Source organism: Cupressus sempervirens, chromosome 1 (genome assembly GCF_028749045.1).
Source record: "Cupressus sempervirens isolate cs-2001-9-10 chromosome 1, ASM2874904v1, whole genome shotgun sequence".
Classification (NCBI taxonomy): Eukaryota; Viridiplantae; Streptophyta; class Pinopsida; order Cupressales; family Cupressaceae; genus Cupressus; species Cupressus sempervirens.
This window is the reverse complement of record NC_143118.1, coordinates 404,012,523-404,027,301: the sequence shown is the minus strand read 5'-3', so window position 1 is coordinate 404,027,301 and position 14,779 is coordinate 404,012,523. Positions and strand designations below refer to the sequence as shown.

At 33.1% G+C, this 14,779-nt stretch overlaps 1 pseudogene; it reads left to right on the top strand.

Annotated features, from left to right (window-relative positions):
• Positions 1-12,642, top strand: part of LOC149578003 (sulfate transporter 3.1-like) — a 198,078-nt pseudogene extending 185,436 nt beyond the window's left edge.
• The last annotated feature ends 2,137 nt before the right edge of the window (positions 12,643-14,779 follow it).

Below are 14,779 nucleotides of genomic sequence, written 5' to 3'. Positions count from 1 at the left end.
ATGCTTTTTCCTTTCTAAGGCCTACTGTAGTATGCCTATTTGTTCTAGTGTCACAATATCATAATCATACTTTGGAATAACAATTTCTTCATCAAGAGTGATATCTCCATAGTGAATTACCTTTTCAATTTTTGGTAAGCTTGGGAATGACACTAAGATTTGAAATGGAGTAGCATCTATGCTTGACTTTTGAAGAGTTTGTGTGGAAGGAGTACCAGATACTGGTAAAGCTACTAATGCTTGGATGGAAACTTGTTCCTTCACCTTTGATGTTAGCTCACTCTCTTTAGGCTTGTCTTGGTCTATCACTATGACTTTATTTGCATCTTGTCCTTGTGCTGTAGGTATAGATGAGTCTATCTAATTTGTTTCTTTCTAATCTACAATGGTGTCTTTCTCTTCTATTGTCTTCTTCTCAACAGTATCAACTTTAACAATTGTATCAACCTTGGTAGATATAGTTTCTATCATTTGAACCAAAGGTTGTACATGAGTAATTGAAGGGATGATAGAAGGTGGTTCTTGTGGATTCACCTTTTCCCTTGTAATATCAATTACTACCTTCTATAGTTCATCTATGCTAACTAAAATAGGATTGCCACTAAGTTTGGCTTGCAATGTAGATTGATCTAATATTTTGTTCAAGTCTTCAATAGTAAGAGGATTGATGTTCTAAGTTGATGGATTAGAGACATCCTTGACAGTTATAATTTTAGTAGTTTTGGTTGTGTCATGGGCAAGACTAACACTCAGTAATTGTGTGTCATGCACACTCTATTCTTCTTGCTACTTAGGCTCGGTCGTTGCCTTGTCATCTTCTTTCACTTCTATCTCTCCTCCAACTATGTTATCTCTGTCATCATGTTCTTTTTCATCATTTTTAACCTCTAAAGGTTCAGTCTCTCCTTTCTTCACTGTGGTTAACCCATTAATGAGTTTCCATATTTGTCTTGATTTCTTAACAACATCCTTAATATTATTTTGGAGAATGCTAAAGGCTTTCTATTTAGGTGTGAATCTAACTACATATTTATTTATAGCCTTAGAAATTTGTCCTGTAGTCAATTTTGACATTACTTGGGCTAGTGTGGTCTCCCTAATTTGTCTTTCCAAATTCAAACAATAATGTCATTTTTTCTCAACAATGTCATATAGATTCTTAAGTATAGAGTTGAAAAATTCTAGTGGTGTTGTCTTAAACTTTGACATCATGGCATATAGTTTCTCTTCCACTTGGTTTTTCTCCACTTTACCCAATTTATCAAAATCAAAATGACCAAAGCTTGATAGATCTGCATTGTTCTTTACATTTTCACATAAATTCTCAAGATCTGAGAGAGGATTATGAATCACCACCTTGAGTTGGCTATTGTCATCTGACTCTGTCTTCTCTTCATCGATTGGCTATGCCACATACTTCCTTCTCTATCTTTTTTTTCTCCTGACCTCTTTGCTTTGTTTTCTTTTTCTTTTCCTTAGCCTTTTGTGTTGTAGCATGTGTGTTGGCTCTAGTTGTAGGTGTACTGGGGTTTGGTTGACTTGGTTTGACAAGTTTCTTTGTCCTTTCCACTGACTGTGCCTTTGCCTTTTCTTTTTCTCTGCAAGAGCAGGTGCTTCCTCAACTTCTTCTCCCTTGACACTTTAGTCTCCTCTTATTCTTTATCTTCTCCCATGCCCTATGTCAATACTAGAGGTTCTTGAGCTTGAGTTTCTTCTTCCTCTTGATCCTCTTCCTCTTCTTCCTCTTCCTCCTTGGCACCTTCTCCAAATTTAGCTTCCAATTTCTTTACCAGCTTGTCCTTCTTCTATATAACTGATGCATTTATTAGTTCCATAGTAATCTTGGAATTTACCATCTCATAATTTCCAAAAAAAAATTCAAATTTTTCCACTTCCTCTACTAGTAGAGCTATTATAGTTGTTGAGGCTTCATCTACATTTACCTCATATCCTAAGGGTCTCAACTATCTTAACCTTGGTGTGGTAGCTTGTACAAATGTGTAGTCAGCATCAACAAGAAAACATACATCATTATAATGTTTCTCAACTAAAGAAACTAGTATCCTTAGCCTCTCCTTCATTGACTTATTGAAATCTTCAAAGTAGCTAGTGATTAAGGATTAAAAATTCTCTCCTAGTTGCTCAATGTATTCACCAATTTGTATTACAATTGATCTGTTAGTCTTCCATCACATAATACCAAATGAAGGGAATGTGTTTTGTACATAAAAGAATATTCAAATCAATATAAAACCAAACTTGAATTGTGCAATCTTGGTTTTCCTGATTTCTCCAAGATTCCCATCAGTTATTGTAGTTGTGGCTCTGCTAGATCATATGTATGATCTTTCGTAACAATCTTGTAACCAACATCCACAACTATACAGGGTACACTATTCAATCTACTAGATTGATAGAACTTATGTGTTATTACCCTTACAAAAAAGTTAATAAGAGGATCTATGATTGTATCTATTGTCATACCTCTCTTATTCCAAATTACTCCAATATTCTTCTCAATCATCTCTTTGAAATAACTTCTTAGTGTCTTAGGCCAATATAGGGTTGGGTACCCAATAACCCTATGAATTATTCTCTTGGTTAATTTGATAGGTCCACTCTCTAGCCATAAGGAAGCATAATGAATTTGGCTCAGTACTATTCATTTCCACTCTATCTTAAATACATTTTCAAAATCTAGGGCTCATGTTAAACCCTTTTTCTCAATAGTCTTGAATTCTTCTTTTAGAACACTATTTTCACACAACCTGTTGTATGCACCTCTTATTCCCATATCACCAATGCTTCCTATCTTGTAGTTATATCATTTTCTCACATCTTGTACCATTATTATGTTTGGTGTGATCATTGATAGTGTGCTAGAAGGGACTTTTTTATAAGCAATGTCAAGAATGGATTTAAACATGGGCTGCTTAACTTCATTACTAACTAGCTAAACATTTAAAAATTCCTTCCCTTCAACATTTTTTGAACTTGATGTCATTGTGTCAAACTAGGGTTTATGGAAACTAAAACTACATAGCTCAACTCTTGATAAATACCTTAGAAATCTAATCAACTGGCATGATATCGCTGCTAAAATCTTTTGCAACTACTTTGAATGGATTTCCAAATTGCCTTCTACTCTTCTCACTCTTCTTCAAATTTGAAATAATGAAAAATGAGATAAAATCAATCATATACCCTTTGAAAACCTTGCATTTAATACTAAGTGCTTACATAGTTGTAAGCTCAACATAAACCAATTTCAAGTTCACTCAACATCCATTGATACTGCCATCACTCGACAGCCACTATGAGCTCAGCATCAACTACCTAGTCTGATATCTTGACATCTTCTAGCATTCCACTCAACACATATAGAAAAATTTTAATGCTTAGCAACAACATGGAAAACTTAAAGATTTGTCTTGAATTTATAACAAAATCTTGCATCTTTATTCATGCTAATCTAGTCTTTTTATTACTATCTTCTTTTGGAATTGATGCATGATATAGCCTTTAAATATCAGTCTCACATACCTATTGTTTTCCTAGTTTGATGAGGTGTGATCAATTGACCCATTGGGCAAAGTGATCCCTTCTCCATTTGATATGTTGTAAACATCTTTCTTTTTCCATGTCTTATTTATCTCATCTCTGATGTATTCAACACCTACCTTGCCTTTACCTTTATCAAATCCACAACTTGGTGCCTTTGACCTAGTTGAATAATACCTATTGATGTGACCAACCTTCAAGGAGCTAAAACATGTAGTTTGACTTAATTGTCTTTTGTAATTACCACTGAAGTGTGTCTTAATACAATTATTAGGAACATGTCCATATTCTTGATGATAATGATAGCTATATCTTGTATTGTAATCCCAATTATAAGAGTTTTTATTGTTCTTTACCTTTGTTTGCCTATTTCGTGTCCACATGGATTTGGATCTACATTCAAAATCTCTATGTCCATACTTTTGATAATTGTAGCAATATCCTTCAAATATTTGTGTATGCATGGTCCTAGTTCTACATTCATGTGCCTGATGACCTTACTTGTTGCATTTATGAAAATGAATCATGTTATTAGGCTTGACATTCTGATTTGTAGTTTGTCTCCTACACACATTAGTAGTATGTCCTTTCTTACCATAAATATGACAAGTAGGTTTGGGTTCTAACCTTTGTTGTTCCTTTCTTCTATACTTTTGGATGATTCTCCTTCTTCAGTGCTTGTATAGCCTAGTCCTGATGTATCATTGTTGGATCTAGATGATCTCAATAATTGCTCAAAGTATTTGATGGCTTCATTTGGCTTGTTGAAACTTTCAAAAAATTCCTTTTCTCTCTTTAGGTCACTCTATAATTGTTCATTCTGTAACTTTAATGTAGTTATCTCAATATCCTTGACATTCAATTCATTGTTGGCATTCATTATTTGACTTAGAGTATCCAATTACATGCTAGAAATCTTGGTTAGCTCTGTTGACTTCACTTCCAGTCTATTGGCTAGAATTCTTTTGTCTTCTTCAATCATGGCTTTGTCTTCCATAGCTTTCTTTTTCTATTCGATTACCTCACATAGTAGTATAGCTTTTGATTCTTGCTCTAACTTGAGATTTTTTGATTTCATCAACTTGTACTCTATTCTTTTTCATTAGATCTACAACTATTGCATCAAATTCATTAGAGTATTCATTTGCAAATAGCTTAGTAGTGTCTATCTCTTTATATTGTGTGTCATTCTCTGTAATAGCCATTTGTTTCCTTCTCTTCAAGGAATTCTTTAAATCTTCTCTTGCTTGATTCAATTATGTAGTATGAGATGTATTGCAATATCCTAATTCTCAATAGTCTTTCCCAACTTGTAGACTTCCATCTCAATATCTTTCCTCAAAGCTAAAAAGCTTCTCTTTTAGAGAACAGTGCTCTAATACCAATTTTTGCAATTACAGTAAGAAAGGTAAACTTCTAGTTTGGAGAGGGGGAGGGGGGGGGTGTGGGTGAATCAATAGTTTAAACTTGAACCATAAAAATTTCACCACACATCCATCTCATGCATTCAATGAGTAAGCTGAAATAAAATGTAAAGCATAGACATCTAAATAAGGTAAACATGTAAGCATTCACACACATAACACTAGATATGATTACCCAAAAACCCTCCAAGTGAGAAGGTAAAATAGAGGTAGGGATGTCACCCCAAAATGTTCACTACTATAGTAATAAAGTGTATCCAATGAAGGTTACAATGTTTTGACCATAATATATGATCTACCCTGTGAAAGATCTACCTTGTTAAAGGCTTACAAAGACTGTTAGGTCTCACCTTTTTAGAGGATTTCAACACCCTATTAGAGGTGTGCCTTGTTAGAGGACTTCAACTTACAACTAAGTACCTTATTAAAGGATTTCATACAATTTTTTAGGACTAGTTTGTTAAGGGATTTGACTAAAATCACCTATTAAAATGTCTTAGCATAGATCTTGCAGTTAGCACTTGCTTTCCTGATAGCATATCACCTCTAAATAATACTTTCTTGATCCTTCTTGATCAGATGTATCAATGTTGTATCCTTTACTCTATCCTCTATTGTATTCTAATTGATCTACAATTTACTCTCACTTCTAAGTCACCATGAATGCTCTACTTGCAAACTATCTTCTTCACTCCTTCAATTCTATCATTCATCCCTAAAGAGTTTAGGCCTTTGTCCTCCTTAAGAAGACTTTGGTGGCTTAGGGTTAGGTATGAATCTATGACTGAGATTCATCCATTTCTTCGCTTAATCCTTTCCATTTTCTATTTGGCTACATGTAATTGCATAGGAATTAAAATAATGATTCATCCTTATCTCCAAAATATAGAAATATAATCTTATGTTAGCTCAAAAATAGTTTACATAGTTGTTTGTGCCACTACAAACAAATATGTTAAAACTATGACACTCGACATATGAAGTCTTTGATGTTTGGCATGCATTGATCTTTATATTATGACTTGGCACCTACATTACTCAACATCCACTATTTACTTGGCACCTGCATTACTAGACCTAGTCTATCTACTTGGCACTTGAGTGACTTGAAACTCATTACAACTCAGCATGGTCTAATATTTACATGTTGTGCTTGACATGTATTACTAGTTTGGCATGAACTAAGTAAATAGCTTAAGCGTGTTAACACTCACTTGTGAAAACCAATCTAAGATCAATAGAAGAAGCCTCCCCTCAATTCCAAAGAAGGCAAGGGTTGAGTCCACTATGGAAGGGTCACATAGAGGACAATTGAAGAAAAATAATACTCCTCCCCCATAGGTGCCAGAAACCATTCCTAAATCCAAAATGGAAGAAGAAGGGGAATAAATTGAATATGTCCCCTTGAGTTAGAGGACTTACTTGGCTATGACCACATAAGAAGAAAGAAGAAAAAGCTCCACTCTAATGCTAACATCCATTCTAAAAGAATGTATTCAAGTGCATACTTTAGAGGATGAGCAAAAATAGTGGATTGCATATATGTAGGGTTAAGAGACAAATGTCTTTGACCTCTCAGATTTTAATTTCATGCTTGTTGGCACTAAGATGGTGGGGGAGAAGATATAGGATACTCCAACAAGTCAATCCATAGGAGAGGAATGGAACCAATTACCACCTAATGGGACTCAAATTTACATTCCCATTTTGAGTACCATTCTAAAATTTTGAGTCATATTAAGTCCCTATAAGTGCATTTAATGCATGAGTACCCAATTATCCTTTTCAGGCCTATACGTATTTTATGTTTCTAATAATTTTCTTTGAACATGTCCATATTTCTCCTAATGATAAATTTTCATTCTAAGTCATTATGTGAAGTTTTGTTTAAAGCTATGTTCAGATATGCATTTTTTCTCAAGTGTCAAATAGTGACAGAAAGCCTATAAAAGAACCTATGTTTTAGTTTTTGAGTAATTTTGATATGTTTTGTCTAGGTTTTTAATCCTTGAATGTTGGTTGTTTATTTTTGTTGTGCTGATGCAAATTGTTCAAAATATTAAGAAGGCCTATTTCACCAGTTATAACTTTGACTCAGTTGATTGAAATGAGAAAATTCCTTTTGCGTTGTCTTCTAAAGGTCAGCCACTTTTTATTTTTCAGTCTTGAACCTATTACAAATCCATTTGATTAGTTCTCAAATGTAATTTGTAAAGTTTTACTGGTGTCAAAAAGTGCAAATTGATCAGTACCCTTGTTGAGGATGTCATAACTCTAAATCAATGATATATGAGACAAAATGGATTATAACATTATGTTCTACTCTAAAGATACCTTAATTCTACCAATTCTTGAGTCTTGATCAATCCATATGCACACTTTCCCAAGTCCTTTCCATTTGTAAAAGTCACTTTTCTACCAATGTTCCTAGTTTTGCAATTCTAAATACCTAACTTCGCACATTTACCAAACACGACTAGTTATTTTTCATGATCCCAAATCATACATTTATACTCTCCTCATGAAAATCAACTAATGCTTCATTTTTCATGCCCTCAACTATTAGTTTGACTTATTTTTGAAGCCAAAACTGAACACATTTTATAGTTTGCTAACATGTTTGTTTGCAAGCAATTCAGAGAAGGCAACTTTGATAGTCAATATCTTTTGACCCAGGTGTCATCATGAAACAAGATCTAATAGGGTAAGAGAATGTGGAAAAAATAATCAATATGTTTATTTTTATTGCTCAGTCAGGTGTTTTAGTCATTTTTAAAATTAGTCTCAGAGGCTTTCAAGTAGAAAGTTACAGTTTGAAAAATAAAGGTCAAGTGTTTCAGTTTGATTTTTTTTTAGCCAAGCCCACTTGGGATCTAACTAATTTCACAATACTAACAAAATTTAGGGAGAAATACATATATCATCATTCTCACCTTTAGTAGGTCCTTTCTATTCTTAGAAAAGAAAAATTTATCACATATTCATCATTACATGTTTTATATAGTTCAATGTAGACAAATTTTAAGTGACTTGCATTCAAGATGTTTATCATTTGAGATTAAAATGACCACTATAATGTCTAAATTAATTATTTTTCCTAGTCTACACCTTTTTTTGTGCATTCATGGCCTCCCATAATAGTTAATTACATCCTTTTGATGTCGTCTTAGCACCTACCAATCATCGTCTTTTCCTTGGACACTTCCTCAAATGATTGTGATTATGAGTAAGGAAAATGTCATGAATAGATAGAACTTGAACTATGGATTTAGAAAAGAACCAGGAGAATCTTGAAATAAAAAATGATGATATTTCAATGACCATGGATAAGCTCTACTTTTACATCAAGATGCTTCAAGAGGAACTAGAGAAAGTCAAAATTGTGTTGGTGGGAAAGGGGGGATAAAGATGTTCAAAATTAGAAATCTTATTATTTAATAAAGGGAGTTAAAAAATTGGATAGGAGTTGTCATGCCTTACTGTACCCATATTTGAGGAGGATATTTGCTTGTATCCTTAACAAATCTTGCACAGAGGAGGTGATGGTTCAAGAGGCAACACTTTTAGAGTGTTGGCTTTTGAATTAACAACTTTTGAATAACCTAGTGGAAGAACATTTACACCTAGGGGTAGATAACTCCCATCCTCAATGCACCTATTTAAACGCCAAGGCCAACTATAAGGCTATTTAACTCTCCTTTTTCTTCTTCTTAAGGCTCTGCAAGACCTAGGACTAGTACATTTGCACCCATTTTTCTACCAAATTTTTTGACCAAAGCTATGAATCCTCCTTATTTTTTGTTTTCATTCCCACGTTGGTTGCAAAAAAAAAAAAAATTCCCCCTTGGTCAAAATTTCAACCAACAATATGAGTTTTCCCAAGTTGAAAATATCCAAATTTAAAATTATGATAAAGATGCTCAAGCACACATTTGAGTTTAATAAATTTTTCATTACATTTGGTGATTTCGCGAGAGAATGAACTCTGGTGATTTCACAGGATTTCTCATTAGCTCTAGTGATTTCGACCATCTTTGCTCATGAGATTTCATGCCATAACTATGAAGTAGGAAATAACTAGATACTTTTAGTAGTTCCTCCATAATGACTTTGTTATGCTCTTTAGTCTAGGAGCCATAATAACTAAAACATTTGCCAAGCTCTCGTCTAAATTATTGAAGGTATTTACACATATAAGAACTAGTTAAATAATAGGCTTAATATTAAAGTCGATATCCTCTTGCGATATATGTTATATTTTATGTCTAGACTTTGTATTGAAAGAAACCCTAATAAAAGTCTTCATCACAGATTTCACACCAGCTGAAGAGTTTGAATGATAATTGGAAATTAGAAGTAGTGAGGGAATCTTCCTATAATCTAGACAGTTTGGTGCCCCTTTTCATGCATTCTTTCTCTTTATTAAATACAATCCTTGGTTCTTTCAACTTTTTAAATCTAAAATTCTTCACTAACATTTAAGACTGGGCGTAAATTGAATGCATATGGCCAAAGCATTTTTGTGTAATCCTCGTTCTTTCAACTTTTTAAATCTAAAACCCTTCATTAACATTTGAAATAGGGCATAAATTGAATGCATATGGCTCAAGTTTTTTGCTTATAGCCAACCAAAAATGTGAAGGAAGCCCTGGATTTGGACTTAACTCAGTAAAAATAACACAGGTTAGGTAGATTAGTCTCAAGCAATAAAGTGTAGCTCACTAATGTTTTTGTTTACTACAAGTGCAATAGAATATGATTAAGAAGAGGTTTTAAAATGATTTCTGATCTGTAAACCCTAGTGAACATCAAACATATATTTTTAGATTTTCCTATATTAATCAACTCTTACCAATTATTGCTCCTTTAGTTAAATGTTTAGAAACAAAAAATTATCTGTTGGAATTGACAAAAGAAATAAAGAGACAAGACAAATAATTGGGAGAAAGCTTATCACAACAAAATATAGATTAAGATAAAGCTTCAAAATGGGTGAAAAACTTTTCCATGGTTCTGTATTGTCTTGTTTATAGGACCTTTCCTAGTGAGAGGTAGAGGTGAGGTTTTTATTAATGAGTTAGTGGAGCCTATAAATTATTTTGAATGCTTGGCCATAATAAACAATTAAATTCTTGGGCTATCAATTGGTTCTCGGTAGGTGTCTAGCCCAATCCCTTCTTTGGAACCATATCTCTATGTGGCCGAGAAATTTGGGTGCTTCACATGAACACTCATACTGCAAAGGCCAGAGAAGATATAGCCAGGTAGAGCCCTAATTTGGCTATACTATGGTAGGTAGATGAATTTTTTTTCCTTTATTAGGTCAGTGTCTCCTTCAAGGCTATTTCTCATGATACCTTCATATATCATATTCATTTAGGCTAATCTAGGTGACATAAAAAATAGGAAGGAATAACAATTGGTAGAAGTTTTGGGCTCACTAAGAACTACCATATTGATGGCAATAAGGAGATGATTTCCATTGGCATAATGAAAATTATAGGTCCATGTTTCTCTTGCTACCTCACAATGGGTAAGTCTTTGGGCTTCTTATTTGTTTGGACTCCTAAAGCTTTAGGTTTTGAACTTGGTATGGCACTAAAGTTTTTGTGTTTTAGTACTGAATAGCCTTGCTTAACTATACATGAGGTTTTTTTAGGTGTCTTTTCAAGATCAACTATAAAATTCAATGGTGGCTGCTAGATAGTAGTATCAAACATTGTGATGACCATTGGAGTGATGTTAACTCTCCTCTTCTTGACTCCACTCTTTCACTACACTCCCCTTGTAGTCCTTTCTTCCATTATAATTTCAGCCACACTTGGCTTAATTAATATCCTTGGAGGTTATCATCTCTAGTAGGTGGACAAAATTGATTTCTTAGTTTGCATGGGAGCTTTTTTGGAGTGGTCTTTGGAGATATTGAGATAGGTCTTATCACAGAGGTATGTTGATAATTATTATTATTTCATTGCCAGGGACCCATGAAAAAATAAGTATACATTACATTTGTTTCGATAGTGTTAGTTTTGAATTTAGTACCTCTTAAAATAAATTGGTAAAATAAGTAATGAAGTGCTTACTTTACTCAACAAAGTTTGTATCCTTTCATTATAGGTGGTCATTTCTATACTAAGATTGATAATGACCGTTTCAAGGCCTCATACTATAGCTCTTAGAAATATCCCAAACACCACAATATACAGAGATATTGAGTAGTATACGGATTCCATAAGAGTTCCAGGAATCATCATTCTACACATAGATTCTCCAATATATTTTGCCAACTAAAACTACTTAAGAGAAAGGTTAGTTATCTATTTATAAATCAAAAATTGCAAATAACATCTCCAAGAATCAATTCATTTTAAGTAAATTTTGAATCATTCATAGTAATAATTTACACCCACAAGTTTCCAATAAAACATAGTACATGATCCTACACATTTCATCTTCATAAAGTATATTTATAGAAAAAATAGCCATATCACACATATTTACATGCCATGATCTACCATTGAATATAGGCTAATGAGATGGATAAAGGATGAAAAGGATCTTTGGGTTAAAGAAAATATTTTACAGTATGTTATTCTGGATATGCCCTGTAAGTTGTGAAATGCACCCATTTCTTCTACTTGAATAAATCTCATTATTTGTTATCACCCCATGAAAGAGGCTACCTTTAGATGAATCAATTACCAAATTTGATATTTAGTGTCATGTGGGATAGATTTAATTGACTTGTTTAAGTAGTTCATATGAAATTATATTAACTTTTTAAGCTTCATCTACCATTTTACGTGATTCTAAATGATCTACTTGCACAAATCAAAATATTTTTAAATAGTTCATATGAAAATATGCAAACTTTTTCAGCATGATCTACCTTTTGATGGGGATTTGAGAAAATCTAATAAATTCTACATACTCTGAATTCTATCACATTGAGTTTAAACTACATTTAAAAGATGCACTCCTCTATTTTCATTCTTGAAGCAGTGGCCAACATTGACACCGATGAAATTAGAATTTTGCAAGAGCTTAAGAGGGTCCTTGATAACAAGCATCTTTAGGTGATGAATAATATTTATTTTTAACTTCAATTTATATATCAATGTTACAAGGTTCATGGAATTATATAAGAAACATACAATTGATTTTAAAGTTGGTAAATAGGTTTTTTCAAAAGAGACAATGTTTTCATAGGAGAAGTATGTCCTTATATAAGACAATATTATACCTAGTTGAGCTTATATGGGTTTTAGCTAGCATTGGCCAATCCTGGTGTGAATTTGATGGAAAAAATCAATAAGGAAAAGTTTACATAGTTTATAGGCCAAAAATGGTTGTTTGTCACTATTTCTGATGGTATGACAATCTGCAATTCACTCCTAAATGCTCCTAAATAAGAAATGCATGGTGGCAAAGATGAACTAAATATTCTTAATATAACAACAGCTTGAGTGGTAAAACTTGATCCAAACTCAAAGGAAGATAATCTTTGAGACTTTTTAGTTTTTCTTTGTCTATTTCAAGACAAGGAAAGGAAATAGTTGAGATAACAAGGCACTCGAAATCATTACATTCAATTTTCATGGACCTTACCAGAAGATTAGATGAATTATATTGCCACTGTCATATAGAAGCACCTTAGTGGTCTAAATGTTAAAGAAGGAATGTTCATAACTTCAAAGAGGGAAAATTCTTCTTTGGTTTCATAACGTGAACTATTGAGAATCAAATGGAAGGACTCATATTTTTATTCTAACTCCATATAGCAAATTGGGTCTTATTTCTTCAAAATTGATGCCAATTTAGGCAATCAAAATGAGTAATTATGTTTGTTGTATGCTCGTGTGCATTGGAGAGGTTGAGTGCATATCTTACACAACTAATAAGTAACAAAATTTTCAAAAGTTTCTATGTTGTAATTATGCTATCTGAACTAAAGAAGGAGGTGGTATTTTCTCCATTCTCCAACTTGACCAATTAACCCAATACCATAGGAACTTGATGGCTTTAGTGGCTTTTTCTAGCTTGTCACCTAAATTATTAATAAAGTTATCTATATTCACTTTCTTTCTAATCAATGGCTTTAATGTTGCCTTGATGCCCCGATATTGTCTCTAAGAATTCTAACCATCTAAACTCAAACTCGGTGAATGGAAAAGAATCTAGTGAGACTAATGCTGGATGTTTTCATTAGTAATTAGATACTCTCTCATTGATACCAATGTTAGATAAAAGGTCTACCTCCTTGTTATCTTCATGTAGCAATGGGCAGTAGTTTATTTGGGAAAGCTTCCTTAAATATCCCAAGCTTTTCCCATAATGTTATTAAGCCTCCAACTTGTTGAATGCCTTTTGTGCATACAAAGGATGATAATAATTAGTATCTTTCAATATAAATCTTTTGAATGATACATGATTTAGCCAAAAGGAGAACATGGAGAAGAGTATTTGCCTCTCTTATATGGTTTGTTCTAGGTGGAAGTTTCTTGGAAGCTACCTTTATTATTTTGCTGAAGTCATCCTTGATAATACTACCAACACTCAAATGTCATGAGTTGCCTCTTGCAGTTCCATTTAAAGTTTAGTGTGAATTCCCCTTTGGAGCCTAGAGTCCATTTAATTTGTGCTCTATTAATGGAGGAGAGGAAGCTAAGGGAAGAGGCAAGTGGTTTAACCCAAAGATCTCATCAACTAGAAAAGTAACATAAAATTCTATGTAGATTTTGAAAATGCAACAACAAACATAGGATAAGCTCAAATGGTTACAAAAAACATAGCACTGGTAAAAAAACAAAAAAAATATATCATTCAAATTCTCCAAGATTGATTACATTTTAGTATTTTAGAGACTCATGATATTTTCAATAGCACAATAATGCATTGCATTATAAAGGTTGTAGCCTTGTAAACAAATCATTCTTTCCTACTAAATGAATGATTACCAAATATTATTCTGGGTGATAACATTCCATGCATTCAACATGAATTTTTAAAGAAAGTTGTTGTAACTGGAAAATCCAAAAAAAATTAATGAAAACTACCTCTCAACTAACTGTTAAAACATCACATGACAACAAATATTAAAAGACATTTGTATGGTCGTGTACATGGCTTCCTCTGATTGGTGGAATGGGACAAGGATTAGATCAACATTAGTTATTTACATAGTCATCCTTTATTCTAAGACACACTTTGATTTTGAAGTCTTGATAAGTGGACCTTTACAAATTGATGTGTTATAAGATAACTCAATGTGGTTTAATCCAAATCTTTACAACTCACAGTGCAACATTTCTAGCCAACTCACTATGTAACACTATTTGTAGATGTGAAGTACCCATTTACTCAATTTTCTTCTTCATGAGAGATCACTAGGTTTTCCTTCTTAGATTAACATAGAGAAAATTCATGACATTTTGACCTACCAATCATAAGAAGTAGTCATCAACTACTTGACTCAAACATTCAAACCTTGACTCACCCCTATTTTTGTTTGCCTGCAAGCATTATATCATATTAATGAATGTTAGTATTCTGTGTTAATGAATTATATATTTATTAATGAATGTTATGTGATTGTATTGATTGAATGTTATAGTTCATAAATGGATGAATAAATGAATGAAGTATGTAATTAGATGATAATGGGTAATTTAGATTGATGTTAGGGGGAGGGTGGTGAGGCTAGATGAGCTTCCACCTTCACATGGTTGGCTTTGTTAAGTAGAGAATATTATAATATTCTCAAAACCAAGTGAAGCTCAAACTAACATACCAAG